This window comes from Leptodactylus fuscus, chromosome 1 (assembly GCF_031893055.1).
Source record: "Leptodactylus fuscus isolate aLepFus1 chromosome 1, aLepFus1.hap2, whole genome shotgun sequence".
Taxonomy (NCBI): Eukaryota; Metazoa; Chordata; class Amphibia; order Anura; family Leptodactylidae; genus Leptodactylus; species Leptodactylus fuscus.
The window spans coordinates 107,440,067-107,461,813 of record NC_134265.1 but is presented as its reverse complement, the minus strand read 5'-3'; the positions used below and the strand labels follow the sequence as shown (position 1 = coordinate 107,461,813).

The window sequence follows — 21,747 nt, the reverse complement described above, 5'->3', positions numbered from 1 at the left end:
TAAATGCAGAACATGATATAAATGCCATATGATAAAGCCACTAGTATCAGTATCAAGTGTGCAGGATCCTGGAGTCCATCTTATTAATGTTTACATACTACATTGGGGCTGCCTTGTAGGAATGTAAACCCTGCTCCTTGCGTTTCCTTCTTGAGGCCCATAGAAGGTATCTGAAATGAATCTAAATGCTAAAAATCTGGATCATGTATCCACATGTTACTCTTTCACAAAAGTCATATTTAAAGGGATGGCAACCTTATGATTCTTACATTATCTGTATTTATTTGCTGAAAAAATAAATGAAAATATAAGTGTTATTTAAAGGGATTCTATCATTAAAACTCATTTTTTTCTGCATACCACGTAGGAATAGTCTTAAGAGAGGCTATTCTTCTCCTACCTTAAGATGTCTTCTCTTCGCCGCCGTTCGGTATTTAATCCGATTTTTGTCGGTATGCAAATGAGTTCTCTTTTAGCACTGGGGGTGTCCCTAATGCTGTGAGAGAACTCTCCAGCGCCGCCTCCATCTTCCTCAGCAACGGGTCTTCTTTGTGTCTTCTTCCGGCGGTGGCTTCAAACTTCTAGGCAAAGCCGACTGTGCATGTCTGTCGGCCACAAGAAAATGGCCACTTACACAGTATTGCACAGGCATGCGCAGTCGGCTTTGCTTTAGGCCGAGGCCTAGAAGTTTGAAGCCACTGCCGAAAGAAGACGTGAAGAAGACCCATTTCTGAAGAAGATGGAGGCGGCGCTGTAGAGTTCTCTCACAGCATTAGGGACGCCCTCAGTGCTGTTTGAGCGCTGAGGCCCGCCCCCAGGGCTGTGAGAGAACTCATTTGCATACCGACAAAAACCGGATTATATACCGAACGGTGGCACGGAGAAGACATCTAAAGGTAGGAGAAGAATAGCCTTTCTTAAGACTATTCCTATGTGATAGGCAGAAAATTTTGAGTTTAAATGATAGGATCCCTTTAACAACAAATAATACGGGGCCTTTTTTCCCCTTCCATTTATCCAATAGTACTGTCTTACCTGGTAAAAACAATGGCAAAGCTAGTCCTTGGCCTTATATAGCACCGACCATATTTCACAGTTATGCACATCAACCTCCGTCCCCAGGAACCAGTCACCATTATTTAGTGATAATTCGGCATATTTAGAATTTTTACCTGTCTGGTTCTATGTATTTTGACTTGGGGTCAGAATTTGTGAAGAAAATATCACAGTTTTTAACCATTGTGTTTATAAAACTGGGCACTGTCTGTTCACACAAGAATATTAATACAATACCCTTCATCACAAAGCCTTAGGTCAGCATATACAAATTTGCCTTAAAGTGTAACTCCCATATTTTATTTTATTTTTTGCTATTGTCAGGGGTTGTTTGTTGACCATTTTTGTAATATATTTTATTACTATATCTAGATTCCTTTTTATTATAAACAGGCTGTAACATTCTCCTTAGCAACCCTTTAACTGAACTGTTAGTAAGGAAAGTACGTTCACATTTATATTGTAAGGATGCAGAGCTGAAGCATTTACCAAATGGGAAGGGGGATGGTCACTTCAAATCTTCAGTTTTATACCATGTATCATAGAGAGCACAACGCAAGTGTGAGTGCCTCCTAAGGTACATTTACATATGACAAACTCAAACTAAGGTTATAAAAACTTGACTTTTCAGGATCAGAAAGCTTAGCTTATCTGACAGGTTCTCTTTAAATTAGTAAAAAAACAAAAAAAAGTATAGGTATACTTCTATGGTATGGTCACTTTCAGGTTTTATTCAGAATTTTGCTGGTTTTTGAAGGGAAAATTAGAGGTGAGACAATGGCATGGACACATGGACATACTGATAGGGAAAGTAGACTGTGAGCCCTATATAGGACAGTGACCACAATGTCTGTAACAGTGCAGCAGAATGTGATGGCGCTATACAAGTAAGCTAAATAATTTAATAAATAAATGGGCAGCACATGAATGATATTGGTTTGCTGTCCATGACCTCAATGGACCTGTCAGGCATCTCAGTTTAGCTGCTGTTACTTTAAGATTACCGTGCCAACCTGTGCAGCTTCTGCAACTTTCAGGGCTCTCCTATGCTGAAGCAATTAGCAGCTGAGGAGGGATATTTAAACCTGTTCCTGCTCATCCAGGTGCCTGCTATTAGTCTGTACTCTAGTGAGGCTTCCATACCTTGATTGTTTGTGCTGGACTGCTCCGTTATTGACCTTTGGCTTATTACTGGAAATCCGCTTGTCTTATTTCGGCTCTGACATTACTTCTCAGACAGAGAGCTTGGATATGTTTACTCTTTTGATTCATCTCCATCTTTTTCATTTGCCTTGCGAGTTTATTGTGGGTTCTGGTTACACTTCAGTTTCTGGAGTGTTTATTTCTTTTACCAGTTTTTGTGGTATAACTTGGGTCCCCTAATACACCACAAATCCATCTCGTGAAGATGTTTGAGTGCCTGGGATCTATCAATCAGCACTGTGTGAGAGTTATACAGCTTGTTCTACTGCTCTCTTTTGTCAGTCAGTTCCCGCAAATTTTGATATTTGCTCTAGAGATTCCACTGTAACAGGACCCTTATTTCATTAATGACACTGGGCCTCGAAACAGACAGATATAGGACTTGTCATGATTTTTTTCCTGGGATCGTGTCCCCTACACAGACCTTTGATAATACACTGTTGTGTTTATGGGGCCATAAGAAAAGAATGGCTCAGTGTGCTACCCATTGGAAACGCGTCTAGCACACTGACAAAGCACATGCTTGTTTGCATGGGGCTTTTAGATCTGGCATTGTGACAAATCCTAATTTTACCATGGAGGTTCAGTTTGATATTTCTCTTAGAAATATCTTCTCTAAGGGTATTTTTACATGTATCAGTTAAAGTGCAGTAAAAAAGGCAAACATGAATGGATAATTCCATATGTGTTTGCAGTATTTACAGGTGAATCCAGTTAAATGAATATTTCACCTCTTAAAAAAAAAAACAGCAAAAATTTTGGGGTTTCCATGTGTTTTTGATCTGCTACTATGCATATGAATATAATGATAAGGATATATATATATATATATATATATATATATATATATGAAACTCCATGCAGTTTGTCCACGAATCACTGTGTGTTTTGCTATGGGTTATAGATTAGTACAGTTACACATTCAAATCATGTACCTCACCTGTTTGTTATAGACTTGACTGGGTACAAATATCTATGTAAGTGGCTCAGCATATAATATTACTACCAACGTGCTTACAACACCAGCTGGAGATAACATGCAACTAAGTTCTTGATCTCTATGGAAACAGCTTTCACCAATTTACGCCTTGAAGTCTAATAATCCCTAAGACAACTGTAGTTTAAAGGATCTTGTGAATGTCATGGTCAGCTCTCCCATCACTTCTGATGTGTACAATATCTATTTATCTCTAGATAAGACCGTTTTCATTATAACCAGTCCATGTTTTAACCTGTATCATTCCCTAAGCATTTATAAACAACCACCATAGGCTTGCATATGCTATTTTACAGACTTATCTTATAATATCACCCAGATATCCTCCTGTGTGCGTGTCGCTGGGCAGTGATTTAATGTCACAGAGGCACATGAATGACATCTGTGTGCCGCCCGTGCTCTGTCTGTTCTTCGGTGGCCCCATTCTTTGAGGCTAGTGAGCATATTCTGCAAAACGGACAGGAACAGGATCTGCCCTAAGTTTTGCTACAGCGCAGGAGGCATGTCCATTTATGGTCTTCTGTTCCTGTTGTTTTAGCACAGCTGAGTATTCGTTGCAGTGTGCTAGTCCAGCCAGTACTATGAGCTCCTCTGGTCACTATGGAGTTAACGCCAGTAGCTCTTTGACCTCCTTCCTTGCCAATCAAGCTTGGGGCGGGTTCTTGTTAGTTGGCGTTCACACTTGCGCCCATGTCTGCCCGCCGGGTCTCTGTCCTATTCCACAGAGAAACTGCATAGGGGATGACTTGAATGGGTTTTAAAAGCAAATCGCTGGTGTCTATATGCGGCCTCTCCGCAGGGAAACCTTTTCTTTTGCCTGGACACAAAGTCGGACGTGCAGGACTTTGTATCTGTGCCAAAAAAAAAAAAAAGGGTTTTAAAACTGTCTGCCGGGAAGCCGTCCCCTATGCAGTTTCTCTGGGGAATAGGATACAGGCACAAGTGTGAACGCCCCCTCACCCTTTAGTTTTCCAACCCTCTCTTAGTTGCTTGCTATTAGCTTCTCTGTGAGTGCTAGCTATATACTATTTGCTGATTATATATTTCTGACCTGGGCTTTTCCCTTTGACGATTCTTCTGTTTGATTCTGTATTGCACACCTATTTGTCTTTTCTGTGTTTTGTCTTCCACTCGTATTATAGAAATGGACTGTCGCCAAGTTGTCCTCGACCGCCTAGGGTAGTTGAGGCAAGTAGGTAGGAACTGAGGGTGGGTCTTGTATTAGGACTCGCTATCTCTGTTGTTCCTGGGGAATTGCTCATGTATGCATTCTATATTAGGCACATTTGCTTATTTATCAATGCTGCATTTTTTTTGTTTTTTAATGTACATTGTGAGCCCCATATTTTTCCATATCAATATGTCTTTGGAGTATGGGAAGCCCATGCAAACACAGGGAGAACATACAAACTCCTTGCAGATGATGTCCTTGGCAGGATTTGAACCCAGAACTCAAACACTGCCAAGGATACAGTGCTAACCACTGAGCCACCGTGTTGCCCCTATGGCGGCATAGCTGTAATGCTGGGTTTTCTCTGTCAGTGCATGTGCCTATTTTTCTACACCAATGAAAATTACTAGCAGTGAGGAAAAATGCAAAATGCTTGTGTGGTTTCCAAACAAGTATGTGTTAATGTAAGAAAAAACAGCACATGTAATGGCTCCCTAATAATTTGAGGGTGCATATGGTTTCCCAGGAAGTACAGGTGAAACCTGGCCATAAGTGGTATGTGGTCAGAGGAGAAGCCTGGCCATTAGTGGTAAACCACATATGACGCACTGTTATGGCGGCATAGCTTTAACACGTACAAACGCCCTATTGTTTAACATTTATCTGTTTGTGTGTTTGTGTATATAGACAGAATATTAATTGTGTATATAGAGTGAGTATTAATTGTCATGCCTTTATAAAGTATTAATTTATTGTTATGTTTAGATAGTCAGCACTAATTATGTGTATACAGACTGAGTATTAATTTCTATGGATAGCTAAGGCAATTGCAGATAAAAGTATGGACCCATACATTTCAATAGCCCCAAGGAGACAGCTGTAGTTTTTGTGGCTGTATGTTCAGTCCTAAATGAAGTACGTGGAGTACGTCCTATACCTGTTCGTACTTGCGTTTCTGTCAATTAATTTTTAATATATGGTAATCTGTTTGTTATCTGTGATGTTTTTACTTGCCTGAAGACTGCACAGGTTCATGTGCATGTAGTCTTACCCATCGTTCACATCTGCTTTCGGTATTCTGTTCAGGGAGTGCGCAAGGGGACCCCCTGAATTGAATACTGAACACAACTACAAGCAAATCAAATCAAATAGGCTTTATTGGCACATCCGAATGGATATTTGGCATTGCCAAAGCTAGTAAAGTGTGTGTGTGTGGGGGGAGTTGGAGTCGAGGGTGAGAGTATGGGGTAAGGGGGTGGGGGGCTGATTTGGGGTATAACAGTCCATGGAGCAGTGTAGCAAGAAGTGGGCCCCCTGGTCACAGTGCTGGCACAATCTATTCTCCCGTGGCTTGTACGTCTGCCTGTGTCGCCCCGTCTCCATCTCCAGGTTGTGGGCGCTCAGTCTGTACCGGCTCAGGGTCTTTGTTTGTCTGTGTTTGGGGTGGCGTATTCTCTCCAGGTAGGTGGCCATGGTGTAGTCTCTTTGCAGTGAAAGCAGTGTGCAGTGAAAGCACATGGACTCCATAGACTATAATAGTGTCCACGTGCTGGCCACGCACAAATCATGCGGACAGGAATGTAGATTGAACTACTTTCCTGTCCACAGGATCCCTGCGGAGATCTTGCGGCAAGCACACGGACCCCATTATAGTCTATGGGGTCCATGTGCGTTCACTTGCGTTTAGTATTCCATTCTTGAGGGTCCTCATTCGGACTCCCCTGGACAGATTACCAACGTAGATGTAAACGAGGCCTTACAGGAGTGACTGACAACCACAGTCACAGGTGTAATGTATTCTGCTAATGGTTGTCCTTAAGGCTGGGGCCCCATGTGATGTTTTACAGTGACAGCAAAGTGCATGGGATTCATTAGAATCCTATCCCCACTTCGATGAAAAATACACGCAGAAGGTATGCTGTAATTTCCAAAACCGTTGCGATTTTGGAAATCGCAACGTCATTTATACCTATAGAGGGACCGCCAGCGTTTCCATAGGTATAATTGATGCAGAATGTCCACAGAGGAAACCTCTACAGACTTTCTGTGGAAAGCTCTGCATGAAAAACCACGATGTGTGGCAGCTGCAGTTTTTCCCACAGCCCTTTTTTGCTGCAGGACGCTACGTGGGGCCTTGGCCTAAGACAGGTTGGTTGTAAAGCTAAGGCCCCATCTTTTGTTTTTCCACAGCATTTTTCAGTGTTTTTTTGCTGCAGTTTTTGTTCCCCTATTACATCCATAGGGAAAATGTGAGCGTTTCTGCAGATAAAATTGCCATGCTGCAGTTTTTGAAAACACAGCTTTTCCTCAGTTTTTGTTTTTCCACAGTGTGGATGGGATTAGTCAGAATCTCATTCACTTTGCTGGTAGTGTAAAACACAGCGTTTTTTTTTTTGTTTTGTTGTTTGTTTGTTTTTGTTTTGTTTTTTTTGGGGGGGGGGCGTTCAGTTGCTTTTCCACAAAAGGAAAAACACAGTTTCCTCAATGTAGGGCCTTAGCCTTGATAAGACTTTGCCAACTTGACTCATTGATTTGTATTTTCCAATGACTTTCCTGTTCTTCATGTGAAGCATAGTATTTTTTTCTCCTTGAAAAATCTCCATTGCTTAAAAGGAAAAGTAAGCAGAGAACACAGCAAGGCAGAGCCCTCGTTCACACACACACATACACTGCACACCGGTGCCGCTGTCATGCTGCATTACTATTGTGTACGGTAACCTATAAGCAGCTGCGCCCCGGTCACTGTGGGACTGAGCACAGGGCACATCTGCCGATGGGTGGGGAGAGGGGCGCAGATCCGGGGCCTCTCCTCACACAACACTTGCTGATGTGATGCGATGTGATTGGAGGCTTCAGCTCGTCCACAGTATAAAGTGCACAGCGCTGAGAGCCGGCCACAGGACAAGAGGAGCGCCCGGTGCAAGCACGGCAAGGTAGCTGCATGTGTCCTCCATGGCCACCACTTCATAGGATAATGCCAGTGTGGACTGCATGGTGATATACGCCAGGAGGATGGGGAACTTATGTAAGACGCTGGGTAGCAGTTGGCAAGGGAAGCGCCTCTGTGTATTTATCCAGGAATGTGCCTGCCCTGGCTCCAGCATAGGATTACACCACTGTGTTACTCTGTCTGTACCATGGCAGAGCTTGTACTGACAGGACTATTACACAAGTACTGCGAATCTAGGAAGCATCTGCTGTACATTGGCTGATCTTATCGAGAGGGCATGCTGGGACTAGTAGTGACAGAGAGGGCATGCTGGGAGTAGTAGTGACAGAGAGGGCATGCTGGGACTAGTAGTGACAGAGAGGGCATGCTGGGAGTAGTAGTGACAGAGAGGGCATGCTGGGAGTAGTAGTGACAGAGAGGGCATGCTGGGAGTAGTAGTGACAGAGAGGGCATGCTGGGAGTAGTAGTGACAGAGAGGGCATGCTGGGAGTAGTAGTGACAGAGAGGGCATGCTGGGAGTAGTAGTGACAGAGAGGGCATGCTGGGAGTAGTAGTGACAGAGAGGGCATGCTGGGAGTAGTAGTGACAGAGAGGGCATGCTGGGAGTAGTAGTGACAGAGAGGGCATGCTGGGAGTAGTAGTGACAGAGAGGGCATGCTGGGAGTAGTAGTGACAGAGAGGGCATGCTGGGAGTAGTAGTGACAGAGGGCATGCTGGGACTAGTAGTGACAGAGAGGGCATGCTGGGAGTAGTAGTGACAGAGAGGGCATGCTGGGAGTAGTAGTGACAGAGAGGGCATGCTGGGAGTAGTAGTGACAGAGAGGGCATGCCGGGACTAGTAGTGACAGAGAGGGCATGCTGGGAGTAGTAGTGACAGAGAGGGCATGCTGGGACTAGTAGTGACAGAGAGGGCATGCCGGGAGTAGTAGTGACAGAGAGGGCATGCCGGGACTAGTAGTGACAGAGAGGGCATGCCGGGAGTAGTAGTGACAGAGAGGGCATGCCGGGAGTAGTAGTGACAGGGAGGGCATGCCGGGAGTAGTAGTGACAGGGAGGGCATGCTGGGAGTAGTAGTCACAGGGAGGGCATGCTGGGAGTAGTAGTGACAGAGAGGATATGCCGGGACTAGTAGTGACAGAGAGGACATCCTGGGAGTAGTAGTGACAGAGAGGGCATGCTGGGAGTAGTAGTGACAGAGAGGGCATGCTGGGAGTAGTAGTGTAAGAGAGGATATGCCGGGACTAGTAGTGACAGAGAGGACATGCCGGGAGTAGTAGTGACAGGGAGGGCATGCTGGGAGTAGTAGTGACAGAGAGGGCATGCTGGGAGTAGTAGTGACAGGGAGGGCATGCTGGGAGTAGTAGTTACCGAGAGGGCATGCTGGGAGTAGTAGTGACAGGGAGGGCATGCTGGGAGTAGTAGTGACAGGGAGGGCATGCTGGGAGTAGTAGTAACAGGGAGGGCATGCTGGGAGTAATAGTGACAGGGAGGGCATGCTGGGAGTAGTAGTGACAGGGAGGGCATGCTGGGAGTAGTAGTGACAGGGAGGGCATGCTGGGAGTAGTAGTGACAGAGGGCATGCTGGGAGTAGTAGTGACAGGGAGGGCATGCTGGGAGTAGTAGTGACAGGGAGGGCATGCTGGGAGTAGTAGTGACAGGGAGGGCATGCTGGGAGTAGTAGTGACAGGGAGGGCATGCTGGGAGTAGTAGTGACAGGGAAGGCATGCTGGGAGTAGTAGTGACAGGGAGGGCATGCTGGGAGTAATAGTGACAGGGAGGGCATGCTGGGAGTAATAGTGACAGGGAGGGCATGCTGGGAGTAGTAGTCACAGGGAGGGCATGCTGGGAGTAGTAGTGACAGGGAGGGCATGCTGGGAGTAGTAGTGACAGGGAGGGCATGCTGGGAGTAGTAGTCACAGGGAGGGCATGCTGGGAGTAGTAGTGACAGGGAGGGCATGCTGGGAGTAGTAGTGACAGGGAGGGCATGCTGGGAGTAGTAGTCACAGGGAGGGCATGCTGGGAGTAGTAGTGACAGGGAGGGCATGCCGGGAGTAGTAGTCACAGGGAGGGCATGCCGGGAGTAGTAGTGACAGGGAGGGCATGCCGGGAGTAGTAGTCACAGGGAGGGCATGCCGGGAGTAGTAGTGACAGGGAGGGCATGCCGGGAGTAGTAGTGTAAGAGAGGATATGCCGGGACTAGTAGTGACAGAGAGGACATGCCGGGAGTAGTAGTGACAGAGAGGGCATGCTGGGAGTAGTAGTGACAGAGAGGGCATGCTGGGACTAGTAGTGACAGAGAGGGCATGCTGGGAGTAGTAGTGACAGGGAGGGCATGCTGGGAGTAGTAGTCACAGGGAGGGCATGCTGGGAGTAGTAGTCACGGGGAGGGCATGCTGGGAGTAGTAGTCACGGGGAGGGCATGCTGGGAGTAGTAGTCACGGGGAGGGCATGCTGGGAGTAGTAGTGACGGGGAGGGCATGCTGGGAGTAGTAGTGACGGGGAGGGCATGCTGGGAGTAGTAGTGACGGGGAGGGCATGCTGGGAGTAGTAGTGACGGGGAGGGCATGCTGGGAGTAGTAGTGACGGGGAGGGCATGCTGGGAGTAGTAGTGACGGGGAGGGCATGCTGGGAGTAGTAGTGACGGGGAGGGCATGCTGGGAGTAGTAGTGACGGGGAGGGCATGCTGGGAGTAGTAGTGACAGGGAGGGCATGCTGGGAGTAGAAAGTACTGTCTTGTCTTGAGCCTCTAATGCTGTAAGGATCTGTAAGTGTAAATATATTACAAACTGTTTTTTACTAAGAAATGAGGCAGGCTGCTATTGATACAGCCAATGGGCTGGTAGCATACACCCAAACTTTGATGCAGGAGAGTACTGAGCACCCTTTACTGTCATCTGAAAAGGGCTTTGAGCAGGGTGTGATCTGCTACTACAGTTATTAGGCCTGTTAATCCTGAAGTGATGCAGTTGAGGGTTTGACAACATGGGTCACTAAGGATTACATTACATTATTAGATACACGTTACTATGTAGAAGTTTTGCTCCCTATTTTGACCTTTGTGACCAAGTGTTATTTTTAATTTTTTCATTGTCTCATTTCAAGTGCCATAATCCTTTTTTATTGTATTCTTCTGTTGCCATAGTTATATGAGGTCTTTTTGTTTGTTTGTTTGTTTGGAGTTTTTTATCCTTTTTTTTTTTTATTATTATTTGTTTGTTTGCAGGTTGTCTTGTATTTTTAAATCACCATGAAACACTTTGTGCTAATCACTAATAGGGGTCAATTACGAAAGCTAGCAATAGCCCTATGATGTGATAGTAGCAGGTCCTTACACAACGGGTCCTCTAGATTGTGTACAGTCAGGGCCAAAAGTTTTGAGAATGACACAAATCTTATATTTTCACATGATCTGCTGCCCTCTGGTTTTTATGTGTTTGTCAGATGTTTTTATCACATACAGAAATAGAATTGCAATCATATTATTAGTAACAAAAGCTTATATTGACAGTTAGAATGAGTTAATGCAGCAAGTCAATATTTGCAGTGTTGACCCTTCTTCTTCAGGACCTCTGCAATTCTCCCTGGCATGCTCTCAATCAACTTCTGGACCAAATCCTGACTGATAGCAGTCCATTCTAGCACAATCAATGCTTGCATTTTGTCAGAATTTGTAGGTTTTTGTTTGTCCACCCATCTCTTGATGATTGACCACAAGTTCTCAATGGGATTAAGATCTGGGGAGTTTCCAGGCCATGGACCCAAAATCTCTATGTTTTGTTCCCTGAGCCATTTAGTTATCACCTTTTGCTTTATGGCAAGGTGCTCCATCATGCTGGAAAAGGCATTGGTGATCGCCAAACTGCTCTTGGACGGTTGGGAGAAGTTGATCTTGGAGGACATTCTGGTACCATTCTTTATTCATGGCTGTGTCTTTAGGCAAGACTGTGAGAGAGCCGATTCCCTTGGCTGAGAAGCAACCCTACACATGAATGGTTTCAGAATGCTTTACAGTTGGCATGAGACAAGACTGGTGGTAGCGCTCACCTCGTCTTCTCCGAATAAACTGTTTTCCAGATGTCCCAAACAATCGAAAAGGGGATTCATCAGAGAAAATTACTTTACCCCAGTCCTCAGCAGTCCACTCCCTGTACCTTTTGCAGAATATCAGTCTGTCCCTGATGTTTTTTCTGGAGAAAAGTGGCTTCTTTGCTGCCCTCCTTAAGACCAGGCCTTGCTCCAAGAGTCTCCGCCTCACAGTGCGTACAGATGCACTCACACCTGCCTGATGCCATTCCTCAGCAAGCTCTGCACTGCTGGTAGCCCAATTCCACAGCTGAAACACTTTTAAGAGAAGGTCCTAGCACTTGCTGGTCTTTCTTGGGCGCCCTGGAGCCTTTTTGCCAACAATGGAACCTCTCTCCTTGAAGTTCTTGATGATGCGATAGATTGTTGACTGAGGTGCAATCTTTCTAGCTGCGATACTCTTCCCTGTTAGGCCATTTTTGTGCAGTGCAATGATGACTGCACGTGTTTCTTTAGAGATAACCATGGTTAACAAAAGAGAAACAATGATGCCAAGCACCAGCCTTCTTTTAAAGTGTCCAGTGGTGTCATTCTTACTTAATCATGACAGATTGATCTCTAGCCCTGTCCTCATCAACACCCACACCTCTGTTAATGGAGCATTCACTGAAATGATGTTAGCTGGTCCTTTTAAGACAGAGCTGCAATGATGTTGAAATGTGTTTTGGGGGATAAAGTTCATTTTCTAGGCAAATATTGACTTTGCAAGTAATTGCTGTTGAGCTGATCACTCTTTATAACATTCTGGAGTATATGCAAATTGCCATTAGAAAAACTGAAGCAGTAGACTTTGTAAAAATTGATATTTGTATCATTCTCAAAACTTTTGGCCATGACTGTACTACAGGTATTGAAGCCCTAAAATGGCAGCACCTTCATAAACTATATCACTGCCCAAGATGGAAGATGAAGGGGAGTATCATGTGTCTGATATCATGTGTCTGATATCCCCTTCTATCTTCCATAGTGTAGGGACCTGCTACTATCACATAATACGGCTATTGCTAACCTTTGTATTTGACCTCTATTAATGACTAGCACAAAATGTTTTATGGTGCTTTATTTATTAGATTTCAGCAGAGATTAATAAGTTATTCTTTTAGTGTATTCAATTTATTAACTTCTTCTTTCTATTATTTGAGTACACGAACCATACCCTTCTCTTATTTTGTTTCGCTTGTATTTTTCCATCACCTGCAGTTTTAGACATCAAATGATTTAATAATTAACTTTTTTTTAACTCTAAAGATCAATGATATGAAAACGTGTTTTTTTTGTGTGTGTGTTATAAATTATGCACAGATCATGGTTAGGGAAAAATACATTTTAGTATTTTTACTTTGTCGGTCATTATGATTATCGTGATGCAAAGTATATATAGATTATTGGTTTTTTTAGCTTTTACATTAGGTTTTACCTTCAGAAACCCACGGACCCCATAGACTTTAATGGGGTCTGCCAGATTTCGGGCTGAAAAGAGCTGCTTGCAGGACTTTTCTCCCCACATTTTTTAAAGCAGAATAGGAAACTGAATCCCCAGGTGGAGACCAGGCGCAAGTGTGAATTTAGACACTTAAAAAAAAATATATATATATTTGGTTTTGAGTCAGTATATTATGAGAACCTTAATAAATAACAGAAACTACGGAAACTCTGGCGATTTCACCATAGGTATAATGGAAACGGAAAATCAGCAGAGGAAATCTCTGTGGACTTTCTGTGAAAAGTTCAGGAGTAAAAACTCGAAATATTGCTACCACAGTTTTTTTCCGCATTGCTTTTTTGTTGCGGCCCATTACGTAGGACCTTAGCCGTTAAGAAATTTTTCCATGTAAGGCTAAGTTCACATCTGCGCCGGAGTCTACATTGCAGTCCGCCTCGTTTGTTATTTGGGTCCCCTGGTACAGTCATGGCCAAAAGTTTTGAGAATGACACAAATTATTATATTTTCACATGATCTGCTGCCCTCTGGTTTTTATGTGTGTTTGTCAGATGTTTTTATCACATACAGAAATATAATTGCAATCATATTATGAGTAACAAAAGCTTATATTGACAGTTAGAATGAGTTAATGCAGCAAGTCAATATTTGCAGTGTTGACCCTTCTTCTTCAGGACCTCTGCAATTCTCCCTGACATGCTCTCAATCAACTTCTGGACCAAATCCTGACTGATAGCAGTCCATTCTTGCACAATCAATTCTTGCATTTTGTCAGAATTTGTAGGTTTTTGTTTGTCCACCCGTCTCTTGATGATTGACCACAAGTTCTCAATGGGATTAAGATCTGGGGAGTTTCCAGGCCATGGACCCAAAATCTCTATGTTTTGTTCCCTGAGCCATTTAGTTATCACCTTTGCTTTATGGCAAGGTGCTCCATCATGCTGGAAAAGGCATTGTTGATCGCCAAACTGCTCTTGGACGGTTGGGAGAAGTTGATCTTGGAGGACATTCTGCTACCATTCTTTATTCATGGCTGTGAATGGAACACTTCTTACGCAAATGCATTAAAGCTTTAGGCTAATGAAAGATTCTGGACTTTTGTTTCCCTTTCTTGGTGCCTGAGGGTCCCAGTAGTCAGATCCTAAGTGATCTGACACTTGCTCCCTAAGGTTAATGCCCACCTTTGCGGAAATTCAGTGTTTTTAGTTGCAGATTTTGCTGCAGTTTTTCGAGCCAAAGTCAGGAGTGGCTTGAAAAGGAATGCAAACTATAAAAGAAGTAGTTAAAGAGCACCTTTCATGTCGTCCTGCACATGCAATTTTATATACCGCTATAAAGCTGACAGGGCGCTGAATTCAGCACATTGTTGGCTTTCCCGTTATGTGCCCTGGGGCTGGAGATATCGTTACTGTTAACGGGGGGGGGGGGGGGGGGAATTCAGTGCCCAGTCAGCATTATAGTGGTATATAAAACCGCATATGCAGGAGGACATGAAAGGTCATCTTTAAACGTTTCCTTTCTGCATATAGCCCAGGTACGAGGTCTTCTGAGATAAGTTTGCCTAACAATGCTGGAAGCTGGCTGCTGCCCTGAACTATAAAGACCCTATGCTGTGCGTTTTCCTGGTGTCAATCAGGGATCAGATAGATTTCACCAAACCTAGAGAAGGTATCATACAGACACACTGTAGCAGCATGCCTGTATGTCTGTCTTTTGCCTGCTATTATCAACACAGATATAAGTATATTACCTTTTTACATTTACTGGTATGACATTATGTAAAGCATTTTTTTTCTTTTTTTTATAGATTTAGTTCTTATTTATAAAATTTTGTGGAATATCTGACGGTTTGATTACTTTTTATAGAATAATTTAGGCAAGTAAAATGACAGTTTCTCATTTTTACTTTTTTTTTTTTTTTTACCACAATGGTGTTCACACTATGGAAACAATATTTTATAGATCTGACATTTAGGTCTTTTATAATAACCAGATGACTCCTCCTATTTTGCACAGGAGCTGTAGTGGCATTAAAAAGTAAGGGACAGGCGGAGAAACTTTAATGGGCTGGCCCATAAAGAGATAATGCCTACAATCGGAGAAGAATTTGATCGTGGGCGTTACCACTATATCTAAGACAGTGGAGACCTGGCAGTTATGGTGCCCTCACAGCTTCTGAGTTGGTGGTATACTTAAAGACATTTACTAATTAAAGATTGACTGGGATCCGAAACCCTTGAATGAGACTGAGCTGAGACCAGGCCGTGTGACCATTGAATGTGACCTCATATGGTGTGTGTAGTGGAGTTGGCCCCTTTGTTGCTACAAACAGCTGATCTGTGAGGTACCTGGTTGTCGTACCCTCATGGATCTTCCACTGATGACCTAAAGATACATCCTCAATTAGAAAATCCTAGAAATCCCCTTTAATGAACTGGAAAGGGGTTAATGAGGAAAGGGATTTATAGATTTATTTAACATTTTATTTTTCAGTTCCCTCTAGAATACTGTACCTTACAATAGAGATAATTTTTGATGTTCTGCAGTTCTCATGTTGTCCACTAAGCTACTACGGCCACATGATTGTCAAAAAAAAAAAAGATCCATATTCTGCAAAAAAAAAAAGGCGCATACCAACAGTAAACAGTCCGTACTCACAGATCAGTCCATAAACTTTTATGGGTGAGGTACCTACCTGGGTAAAAAGGACCTAGACAAGCGGTTGTAAAAATCCCTCATATACATGTAAATATGTTTCCTATGTTGCAATTCTGCTCTGTGTCCGATGTGTGCATTCCGCCAGTTTTCAGTCTTCAGCCCCGGTGAAACTGGACAAGGGACGGAAACCTGGTGGACAGTTTTAAAACCCATTCACTAGAATGAGTTTGTAAAGGTGTCCGCCTTCTTCCTGCCCACTGGGAAACGTTGTTTTTTTTTTTTTTTAGCCATACACAAAGTGGGACATGCAGGACTTTGTGTCTGGCTAAAAAAAACAAACAAACAAACATAAAAAAAAACCTATTTCCCCATGAACAGGAGTCAAGAAAATCATCATTGTAGTGAAACCTAGCTGATCAAAAATGAATTGAAAAGTGGCCTTCTGAAAGAAAATTGCCAGTAAGATATGGTGAAAGGCAAATATGACACAGGTTATCTGGTCTGGACTAGTGCGTGGTCTTCTCAAATCGGTGGCAATTTGGAGAGCTTTCTCTGTAGTTTGTCTCCCAGTTCATTAAAAAAGTTGCATATTTATATAGATGCATTCATATTATACCTGTGGAAGAAACATACTGTATAATTATTACCGTATTTTCTGGACTATAAGGCGCACATAAAAACCTACAATTTCCTCAGAAATCGTAAGTGCGGCTTATAGTCCGGTGCGCCTTATATATGGATGGAAGCGGCGGCAAAGTCTGCGTGCCGCTTCCATACATACATAAAAGGCACCGTAAGGGTGCATTCACAGTACGGAACGCCGGCGTGTATCACAGCAGTACACGCCGGCGTTACAGCAGGGCTGCCGGACACTTCCTATTCATTTCTATGGGAGCCGGCATGCGAGCGCTCCCCATAGAAATGAATGGACAGACACTTCCCATTCATTTCTATGGGAGCCGGCATGCGAGCGCTCCCCATAGAAATGAATGGACAGACACTTCCCATTCATTTCTATGGGAGCCGGCATGCGAGCGCTCTATGAATGGAAAAAAGCAGTCCATTCATTTCTATGGGGAGCGCTCGCATGCCGGCTCCCATAGAAATGAATGGGAAGTGTCCGGCAGCCCTGCTGTCACGCTGAAACAGAACGTGAAACTTACCGAGCGGTGCAGGGCGGGCATTCAGGCCTCCTCTTCCTCCGATGTTCCGTCCTTCTCCGGCGCTCGCTGATAATGGCCGGGGCGCATGCGCAATATCATAATGCTTCTACTACTGCGCATGCGCCCAGGCCATTATCAGCGAGCGGCGGAGGAGGAGGACGGAACATCGGAGGAAGAGGAGGCCTGAATGCCCGCCCACCCTGCACCGCTCGGTAAGTTTCACAACATTACGGTTGGGCTCTATTAGCATGATTTTGCTGATAGAGCCCCTCCTCGCCTGCCGAGCGCTTCCAATAGAAGCGGCTGGCACGCGGGGGGTTAAGCGGCCGCTGGCAAAGTCTGCCTGCCGCCGCTTTCAAGAACATATAATGCGCACCGGACTGCGGCTTATAGTCCGGTGCGCCTTATATATATGAACGGAGACGGACTATAAGGCGCTCATGGGCAATGCGGCTTATAGTCCAGTGCGCCTTATAGTCCGTAAAATACGGTATATAGATGCATTCATATTATCTGTGGAAGAAACATACTGTATAATTCTATAGGTGCATTCCACACCCGTGGAAGAAACATACTGTATAATTATTATATAGGTGCATTCATATTATAACACCCGTGGAAGAAACATACTGTATAATTACATAACACAACAACAAAAAAACCACTTTCGTCTGCTACTGGGCAAAAATCACTCATTCTTTACTAAATTGAGTGTGCAGATTCCAAATCCAAACTCAGAATTGTTGTAACACGTCAGGAAATTTTTCTATGCATAAGTATGCCTAAATAAATTAAACACTTGGAAAGCATTGAATAATTTTGAACAGAACGAGTTTTACTCCAATTACCTGATCTACATCAAAGTTTTCATAATAAACTGTGTATGAAAATGTAATAAAATTTCAAAGTCTCATTTTTTTCAGTTTATAAGTCTTAGGGGGCGTTCACACTACCGTCAGTGTCCGACAGCTAGTGTCCGCTGCTAATGTCTGCGCAAAATCTTGTGTGGACATTAGCAGCGGACACTAGCTGTGTCCATGACATTTTGCATTGATTTAAATGGACATGGGGTGCGTTCTTTTACTGTCCATGGGTGTCCTTAACTGTCCGTTCCCAAAGATGTCTGACTTTTCAAATGGACAGCAAAACCCGACATGTAGGTTTTTTCTGTCCGCTTGAAAAGTCTCCATTCATTGGAAACATGTGCACCATCTAACTCCATCATAAGACCATTTACATCAATACAGAAACAGACATTGCTTTTCATTGCATAGTATGCAGCTAACTTGGTGAGTCGATTACCAAAGTGTGAAGTTTTGGTGCCGGACAGGTCTGGGTATGTCCATGGGAATGTTTCCAATATATAATGCATTAATATTATAACTGAATAATTGCTTGTATAACTTAAAATCTAGACGTGTGAGGCAAATTCTGAGTTCATATTTGGAATCTGGGTGCGCATTTTAGTGTAAATCACATGTTTTTCTCTCCGTAGCAAAAGCATTGTTGTGCGGTGTTATTATAGGTGCATTCATATTATAATACCTATAGAAGGAACATACTGTATAATTATTATATAGATGCATTCATATTATAATACCTATAGAAGAAATATACTGTATAGTTATATACAGTGCCTACAAGTAGTATTCAACCCCCTGCAGATTTAGCAGGTTTGATAAGATGCAAATAAGTTAGAGCCTTCAAACTTCAAACAAGAGCAGGATTTATTAACAGATGCATAAATCTTACAAAACAAAAAGTTATGTTGCTCAGTTAAATTTTAATAAATTTTAAACATAAAAGTGTGGGTCAATTATTATTCAACCCCTAGGTTTAATATTTTGTGGAATAACCCTTGTTTGCAATTACAGCTAATAATCGTCTTTTATAAGACCTGATCAGGCCGGCACAGGTCTCTGGAGTTATCTTGGCCCACTCCTCCATGCAGATCTTCTCCAAGTTATCTAGGTTCTTTGGGGGTCTCATGTGGACTTTAATCTTGAGCTCCTTCCACAAGTTTTCAATTGGGTTAAGGTCAGGAGACTGACTAGGCCACTGCAACACCTTGATTTTTTTCCCTCTTGAACTAGGCCTTGGTTTTCTTGGCTGTGTGCTTTGGGTCCTCTTGTTGGAAGATGAAATGACGACCCATCTTAAGATCCTTGATGGAGGAGCGGAGGTTCTTGGCCAAAATCTCCAGGTAGGCCGTGCTATCCATCTTCCCATGGATGCGGACCAGATGGCCAGGCCCCTTGGCTGAGAAGCAGCCCCACAGCATGATGCTGCCACCACCATGCTTGACTGTAGGGATGGTATTCTTGGGGTCGTATGCAGTGCCATCAAGTCTCCAAACGTCACGTGTGTGGTTGGCACCAAAGATCTCGATCTTGGTCTCATCAGACCAGAGAACCTTGAACCAGTCTGTCTCAGAGTCCTCCAAGTGATCATGAGCAAACTGTAGACGAGCCTTGACATGATACTTTGAAAGTAAAGGTACCTTACGGGCTCGTCTGGAACGGAGACCATTGCGGTGGAGTACGTTACTTATGGTATTGACTGAAACCAATGTCCCCACTGCCATGAGATCTTCCCGGAGCTCCTTCCTTGTTGTCCTTGGGTTAGCCTTGACTCTTCGGACAAGCCTGGCCTCGGCACGGGAGGAAACTTTCAAAGGCTGTCCAGGCCGTGGAAGGATGACAGTAGTTCCATAAGCCTTCCACTTCCGGATGATGCTCCCAACAGTGGAGACAGGTAGGCCCAACTCCTTGGAAAGGGTTTTGTACCCCTTGCCAGCCTTGTGACCCTCCACAATCTTGTCTCTGATGGCCTTGGAATGCTCCTTTGTCTTTCCCATGTTGACCATGTATGAGTGCTGTTCACAAGTTTGGGGAGGGTCTTAAATAGTCAGAAAAGGCTGGAAAAGGAGATAATTAATCCAAACATGTGAAGCTCATTGTTCTTTGTGCCTGAACTACTTCTTAATACTTTAGGGGAACCAAACAGAATTCTGGTGGTTTGAGGGGTTGAATAATAAATGACCCTCTGAATAAACTTTTCACAATTTAAAAAAAAATTAAACAAAGAAATAACATTCTTTTTTGCTGCAGTGCATTTCACACTTCCAGGCTGATCTACAGTCCAAATGTCACAATGCCAAGTTAATTCCAAATGTGTAAACCTGCTAAATCTGCAGGGGGTTGAATACTACTTGTAGGCACTGTAGGTGCATTCATATTATAATACCTATAGAAGAAACATACTGTATAACTGATTGCTCAGCGGTTCTCAACCTGTGGGTCGCGACCCCAGCGGGGGTCGAATGACCAAATCACAGGGGTCGCCTAAAGCATACCTCCCAACCGTCCTGGTCGGTGGGAGGGATGTCCGGTTTAAACTTATCAGCGCCCGGAGGACGCCGATGAGTTGAACACAGGTTGATTGTCACAGCCAGCTCCTGCTTTAATGCTGCGCTGCGGCTTCTGCATGTGTAGCCATGATGTGATGACGTCACATCGCATCTACAACTATATGAGTGAGCAAGACTGCAGAGAGAGCGGCGGGGGAGCGTTGGAAGGTGAGTATAAGAGGTTTTTTTTCGTTTTAAACATTAAGGTGGAACATAATGAAGGGGCAGATGAAGGGGGGGAACGGCATGACACTGGAGGCAGAGATGGAGGGACATGAAAGAAGGGGGGGATGGCATGACACTAGGGGCATAGATGGAGGGACATGAAGTTCTGGGCAGAGATGGGGGAGCATGAAACTGGGGAACATGAAACTGGGGGAAGAGATGGGGGGACATGAAACTGTAGGCAGATGAACGGTGGGGTACAGCATGACACTGGGGGCAGAGATGGGGGACATGAAACTGGGGAAGAGATGGGGGGACATGAAACTGGGGGCAGATGAAGGGGTTATATGAAACTGGAGGAGAGATGGCGGGGGGACATATAATGTCCGGGTGACTGTAGGAGGATTATACTGTGGAAGCACATGAAAAATGAATGAGAATGGGCGGAGTCAACATAAAAGTGGGCGCGCGCCGCATATTTTTACCCTGTTTCTAATCTTCAAAAGTTGTGAGGTATGCCTAAAGCCATCAGAAAATACATATTTCCAATGGCTTTAGCCACTGAGAAGCCCCGCTACTGTCTGCAGCAGTGCTATTCAGCTGGAACACACACCGTTATGGACGCGTGTTCCAAATTGAATGGGGTCATCGCAACATGAGGAACTGTATTGCGGGGTCACAGCATTAGAAAGGTTGAGATCCACTGCAATAGCTGGATACTTATATACTTGAGGCAGATAGAAGTGATATGATTGCAGCTGCATATACCAGCATGGTTTTATTGATGTGAATACAGCAGTATTAGGGCTAGTTCACATGTAAATTACGCGTGGCTTAATTTGGTCCGGAAAAAAAACTCTTCCTAACCTTGACACGTTTTTGGAACTTGACGCGTTTTCATGGAGCAGTTTTTTGGTAAAAACCGCTCCAGAAAACGCCAGGCGGTTTTCCCCTTCCCTAAAGTGAATGGACCGTAAAAAAAAAGTGTCAAAAACGCAACGCAATTTTTGGCAAAAAAAAGCAACACGTTTTTCGCTTCCCATTCACTTCTATTGCTTTCCTCAGGCGGAATCCACCTCAAGAAAGGTCATGTCGCTTTTTTTTTTCCACTAGCAGCAAAAAACTGCTAGTGGAAAAACGAACGCTAGCGGTCTCCATAGACCACCATTGTCTGGAGGCGGATTTTGAGGCGAAATCCGCTGTCAAAATCCGCCTCATTGCCCCCATGTAAACTTGCCCTTACACCAGACCTGGGCAAAGCCCGGGCCATATCCGGCCCTCTGACCGATTCAGACCGGCCCGCACAGCTTGACTAGGGAGGCGTGTCTAGGGGGCGTGTCTTAGTGTCGGCAGGAAGATGGAGACATGTGGTGTGTGTCATAAGGTACTGGGGAATGTAAGAAGCAGGGGGTAGTGTGTCTGTCTGTCTGTATGTGTGTCTATATGTATGT

At 44.1% G+C, this 21,747-nt stretch overlaps 1 protein-coding gene across 2 annotated transcripts in view; it reads left to right on the top strand.

The window, feature by feature from the left end:
- Positions 1 to 7,280: 7,280 nt before the first annotated feature.
- The window catches only part of COMT (catechol-O-methyltransferase), a 74,919-nt gene continuing 60,452 nt past the window's right edge, over positions 7,281 to 21,747 (top strand). For both annotated transcript variants that reach the window (XM_075275783.1, XM_075275790.1), the window contains exon 1: positions 7,281 to 7,360. The gene's annotated coding sequence lies outside the window, so the exon portion shown is untranslated. The remainder of the gene's footprint in view (positions 7,361 to 21,747) is intronic.